Below are 6,728 nucleotides of genomic sequence, written 5' to 3'. Positions count from 1 at the left end.
CACCTCAGCCCTGGATGACCACTGATCTACTTTCTGTCTCTACAGCTTTGCATTTTCTAAAATTTTCATATAAGTGCAATGTAGTCTTTGGTGTCTGGCTTCTTTCACTTAACATAATGTTTTTTGAGGTTCATCCATGTTGATGCATGAATCAGCAGTCTGGTCCTTTTTTATTGCTGAGTAGTATTCCATCACAGTGATATAGAACATTTTGTGTGTATTCACCAGTTGATGGGCATTTGGATTACATATTTCCAGTTTGGGGCTATTATGAATAATGCTGTTATTGACATTCATGTACAAATCTTTGTGTGGACATATGATTTCATTTCTCTTGGGTAAATACCTAAAAGTAGGATGGCTGGATCAGATGGTAAATATATATTTAATATTTTAAAAAATTCAAAAATTTCCAAAGTGGCTCTACCATCTTACATTTCCACCAACAATGCATGAGGAATCCAGTTTGTTTCCTACAAAGTTTACCACTTCTAGTGGACAAAGCTGTGGATTTTTGCTCTCTGTCAAATTATTACCCATGTTTTATAGGTAAATAAACTGGGGCTTAAGGAGACCAAGAATTTGACCCATGTCACATAGCTAATAAGTATCAGAACTGGGATTCTAACTTTGGTTTTTGTTACAAGGTTCATACTCATTCCATTGACATGAATTGAGATGTATATTTGAATACTCAAGAGATCCCCACCCCCTCTGCCAAAATAGATTATTCATTGTTTTTTGCTCTCAAAGGCAAAGCTCTATTTTAGGAAGGGGTTTTCTTTAGCTCTTAAAAATTTATTTATTTTAGAGAGAACTTGGATCCTTACCTAACCTCATACACACAAATTAACTCAAAATGGATCAAACACCTAAATATAAGATCTAGAGAACTATATGGACTTCCCTGGTGGTCCAGTGGTTAAGACTCTGCGCTTCTAATGCAGGGGGCACGGGTTTGATCGCTGGTTGGGGAAATTCCTCGTGCCTCGTGACCAAAAAAAAACCACAAACCCAAAAAACCTATAAAACTCTTAGAAGAAAACACAGGATAAAAAGCTTCATACCATTATATTTGGCAATGATTTCTTAAATGTGATGCCAAAGGCACAGGCAACAAAAGAAAACATAGACAGGGACTTCCCTGGTGGCACGGTGGTTAAGAATCCACCTGCCAATGCAGGGAACACGGGTTCGAGCCCTGGTCCGGGAAGATCCCACATGCCACAGAGCAACTAAGTCCGTGCGCCACAACTACTGAGCCTGTGCTCTAGAGCCCGCGAGCCACAACTACTGAGCCCGCGTGCCGCAACTACTGAAGCCCGTGTGCCTAGAGCCTGTGCTCTGCAACAAGAGAAGCCACCGCAATGAGAAGCCTGTGCACCGAAATGAAGAGTAGCCCCCGCTCGCCACAACTAGAGAAAGGCCGTGCGCAGCAATGAAGACCCAACGCGGCCAAAAATTAATTAATTAATTAATTAAAAAAAAAAGAAAACAGAGACAAATTGGAGCTCATGAAAATTAAAAACTTTTGTGCATCAAAGGATACAATCGACAGAGTAAAAAGACAACCTACAGAATGGCAGAAAATATTTGCAAATCACATATCTCATAAGAGGTTAATATCCAGAATATATAGAGGACTACTAAAACTCAAAAACAACAACAAAAACCCAATTCAAAGTTGGGCAAAGGACTTGAATCGACATTTCTCCAAGGAAGGTATACAGATGGCCAATAAGCAAATGAAAAGATGCTCAATATCACTAATCATCAGGGAAATGCAAATCAAAACCACGAGATACCACTTCACACTCATTAGGATGGTTATTATTTTTTAAAATGGAAAATAAGTGTTGGTGAGGATGTGGAGAAATTGGAACACTGTGCACTCTTGGTGGGAATGTAGAGTGGTACAGCTGCCATGGAAAACAGTATGGCAGTCCCTCAAAAATTGAAAAACAGAATGATCCAGCAATTGATCCAGCAATTCCACTTCTGGGTATACACCCAAAATAATGGAAAGCAGGGTCTTGGAGAGATATTTGTACACCGATGTTCATAGCAGCATTATTCACAATAGCCAAAAGGTAAACACAACCTAAGTATATCCATTGATGGAAGAATGGATAAGCGAAATGTGGCATACAGATATATATATATAAAATGGAATATTTTTCATCCTTTTAAAAGAAGGAAATTCTGACACATGCTATATGATGAACCTTGAGGACATTATGCTAAGTGAAATAAGCCAGTCGCAAAAAGATAAATTCTATATGATTCCACTTATATGAGGTACCTAGAACAGTAAAATTGAGAGACAAAATGTATAATGGTGGTTGCCAGGGGCTTCCTGGGAGAGGGAAATGGGGAGTTATTGTTTCATGGGTATGGAATTTCGGTTTTGCAAGATGAAACGAGTTCTCGGGTTGGATGATTGCACGACATTATAAATGAACTTAATGTCACTGAACACATAAAAATAGTTAAGATGGTAAATTTTATGTTATGTGACTTTTATTACAATTTTTAAAAATTAAAACATTCATTCATTCACTCATTAAGTTTGCAATATTCCAGGCACTCTACTAAGGGCGAGGGATACAGATGTAAACAATACCCTGTTCATGCCTGCAAGGAACTTATAGGCTAGTGTGACCATCAGACAGGTGGGCACAGTGTGACCAGGGTTGTGGGAGCCTGTCAGAGGGGCACCTTAGTCCCCTATGTATGTCAGACCCAGCATATGTTTAACAAATAACAGAAGTCGGCAAAGCAATAAATGCTACAAGATCTGTGCCTTTGATTCATTATCAGAAAACTCTCTCCTAGGCAGAGCTGGAGATGGTGAGTCTGCTACTACCCAAGTGGTTTGGTTCAGAGGCCAAAAAATGATTTGCTGGGACTATTACTGAGGGTATTTCTAAGTTACTTAGAACATGTGAGCACTGTCCTTTTTTCTCACTACTCCTTCCAGATGGAATCTTCTATTGATTTTATTACTATTCTATTCATTCAACTCCCACTTCCAATACTCTTGTCTGGGTTATGACAACAGCTTCATCTTCCTATGACCAGAGTCCACTCCACTGATTCATTCTCTGCACTGCAGTCAGTCATCCCTATTTAAAACACTTCAGTGGCTCCACATTACCCTCAGAATACTCCAGACTCCTTAATGTGGTGTCTTAGCTCAGGCTGCCATAACAATATATCACAGACCTGGTGGCTTTAGCAACAGGAGTTTATTTCTCATTAAGGTCTGGAAGCTGGGAAGTAAGATCAAGGTGCCCATCCATTAGGTACCCTGGTGGGGGCCTTCTTCCTGACATGCAGACAGCCTTCTCACTGTGTCCTCACACGGTGGAGAGAGAGCACTCTGGTCTTTCTTCCTCTTCTTATAAGGACGCTAATCCCATCATGGGGGTGCTACCCTCATGACCTCATCTAAACCTAATTACCTCTCAAAGGCCCACACTCCAAATACCATCACGTTGGGTGTTGGGGCTTCAACATATGAATTTTGGGGGCACAAATATTCAGTCCATAATATGTGGCTTCTCCAGCCTTTCAGGGCCCCTGTTTTCCTCTTTATCCCCATCTCTCTCACTGCTTCCCTTTAGTCTGCAACCTAGCCATGCTGATAGCTGGCAATACTTGAATGCCCCTTGTTCTTGCTTCTTTCTAGGCCTTTGTACAAGCCATTCCCTCTACCTAGAATGACTTTCCCCTCTTTTGCTAGGATAACTCCTATTTGTCCTTTAGGTGTCCTCTGCAAAGAAGCTTCCTGGGCCCCAAACCAGGTCAGGTGTCCTTCATCTGGGTTTCTGCTCTCGAGTGCCTTGTGCATTTCCGTACAGTGGCTCTCATCACACTATATCGTTGTCTCTCCTGCCCCACCATCCACCACCCCAGTGAACTCCCTGAAGGCAGGACGGGCCTCGTTCACCTCAGCACCTTGTACAATGTGTGGCTAACGATGTATGCACAATGAATGCTTTGGTTTGTATAGCGCTCTGTAGTTTTCAGAGTGTCCCGACACAAATTAACTCATCTATAGAGGTATAATTATATTTCCTTACTTAACATTCATTCCTCCTGAATAAAATATTCCTTTAAAAATATTACTTTTACTAACAAGATTTCTGTGAAGTCAATAATCCACTATGTCACCAATGTGACTGAGTCAGGGGTCAAACTATCTCATTTTTCCTGATATACTAGAAGAGTTTGTGAAAAAGCAGATTTCTTTCTATAACCCAGCGGGACCCTATGGGGCCTTCCTGGGACAGACCCCTCTCCTATAGTCTCTGCTTTAGCTCCTCTGTAAAGTACCTAGATAATCGTATCTGATGCACACTTCCTGAGTAGTTTTACAGTTGTTAAAACTCCCACCAAATGGAAGAAATTAACTACTTGATGATGATGAGCCCATAGTCCCCAGACCTACTGGCGCCTAAGGATTGATAATGTTACCCCTGTGACATCGTCCTGTTACCTCACCATCAACCAATCAGAGAATTGTGCACAAGCTGTTCACAGACCCTGGGATGCCCCTCTCTCACTTTGCCTTTAAAAATGCTTTGCTGGGACTTCCCTGGTGGTCTAGTGGGTAAGACTCTGTGCTTCCACTGCAGGGGGCACTGGTTCAATACCTGGTGGTGGGGGGGGTACTTCCCTAGTGGTCCCTGGTGGTTAAGAGTCCGCCTTCTAATGCAGGGGATGCGGGTTCGATCCTTGGTTGGGGAACTAAGATCCCACATGCCACAGGGAAACTAAGCCCGCGTGCTGCAGCTAGAGAGCCCATGCACTGCAACTACCGAGCCTGTGTGCCACAACTAAAGACAAGCCCGTGCACCACAACTAGAGAGAAGCCTGTGTGCTGCGATGAAAGATCCAGCGTGTCACAACTAAGACTCTACCCAGCCAAAAACAAACAAAACAAAACAAAAACCATTAGGGAGTTCGCATGTTTTGAGTACTAGCTTTCCTGAACTCCTTGCTTGGTGCCCTGCAATAAGTGCTATACTTTCCTTCACCACAACCCAGTGTCAGTAGATCAGCTTTACTGTGTGTGGGCGAGAGGATTCAAGTTTGGTTCAGTAACATTTTGAATGACTTGATGGAGGTAGGTGTCTGTGAGGGTGCAGTGAGGGAATGGGTATTGGCCTCAGCTGGTGATCTGACCTCAGGAGTTTGCATCCCTGGTTTCCTGGTGGCAGAAATTGGGAGGCAGGACTAGGAAGGGAATGCCTGTGGCTTGGAGGAAGCTCTTAGTTCTTAGAATCACAGAACTTTAGTCTTAGGTCATTTGGTTCAACCTCTGCCTTTAAGAAGTGGGGAAAGAGATCTAGTATTTTGCCCAGAAAAACCTCAGAAGACCTCCCACCAATCTTGTTTTCCCTCTCCCAAAAGCCTGAAGTTGGAGGTCACTAGGCTTCTGATCTCAATCAAAATATCTCTCGGAAGCATTTATCCCCTCTCTTTCAGCAGCATCATCTGAATAGTATACTCTGGATAGATGATGGGTTAATATTGCTACATAGAAACTCATGGAAGGCATAGTGCTTGGCCTCTAGGAACTTAAAAATCAAGACCAAGTGTTTAAAAATGATTTGCACATGCCGTCAAGTCAAAAGAAAGAGAAAGTTTTAAATATAGCTTTTATTTGAAAGCCGAACCAGACATTAAATCAAAATAATTTTTATTTTTTTGCTTTTGCTTGGACTTTCCACTTCGTATATGTAGATGCTCTAAAATTATGATTTAGATTTAGGAAAGTGCTGATTTCGGAAAGTGGATGTTCGTTTTTCCCCAGGGTGCAGAGGAGTCAGAGTAGGGAAGGAAGGATGACATCACTGAGCACCTCCTGCAAAGTGAGGATTGTCATTCCCACTTCTCTGTAGGACTCTGAGGTGCAAGGATTCCCCATGGTTAGGTTGCTAATAGTTGTGTGTGTGTGTGTGTGTGGTTTGAACCCAGTTCTGTCATCAGAGCCACACAGGCTGCTAAGAAGCAGAAAGTCTGGCATTCTGGGTCCCAGTTATCAATGTGAGATACGGCCAGTTAAGTTCAGAAGGAGGTTATCTGGTTCAAGCCTGCCTTTTACAGATGGAGGAGCCGAACCCCTAAACGACAGAGCAACCAGCCTGCAGAAGGGCAGAAGGCAGTGTATGTGTGTGGGCCAGGTGTGGCCCAGCGCTGACACAGGAAGCCTGAAGTGAGAAAGGGTGATTCCATCCAAGAAAGAGAAGGCAGAAAAGTGGCTATTCTCATTCCCACACTCAAGGTGTGAATTCCTTTATTGAGTCATAGTAATTTTCCAAAAATTCTGAGTCCTGGTACTTTAGGCTCTCAGCCCAGTATTTATCTCTTTGTCCCAAAACTCCACACCCTTCAAGGTGCCTCACAGTCCAGCAGGGAGTGGGGGGCTCCCGCAGCTGCACATCATTCTCTGTCACCCCTGGCCCCCGAACCCCTGGTTCCTTTGGTCTCACCTCTAGACCACTGTGACTTTCAAAAACTTCTTCCCTGGCACTTCCTCACTGACTGACAAAATCTTTCCCAAGGCGTGGTCCTTATATTTACATTTGTACAGAGCTTTTGCTTTTTTTTTTATTATTATTATTATTATTATTTTTTATTTTTTTATTTTTTTAGCTTTTGCTTTTATAATGTACTTTCCTGCCCAGCTTCTCACTTGATCCTCATAAACACCCCAAGTG

The sequence above is a fragment of the Eschrichtius robustus genome, chromosome 11 (assembly GCF_028021215.1).
Source record: "Eschrichtius robustus isolate mEscRob2 chromosome 11, mEscRob2.pri, whole genome shotgun sequence".
NCBI classification, from domain to species: Eukaryota; Metazoa; Chordata; class Mammalia; order Artiodactyla; family Eschrichtiidae; genus Eschrichtius; species Eschrichtius robustus.
The sequence above is the reverse complement of the archived record's forward strand: the minus strand, read 5'-3'. Positions refer to the sequence as shown.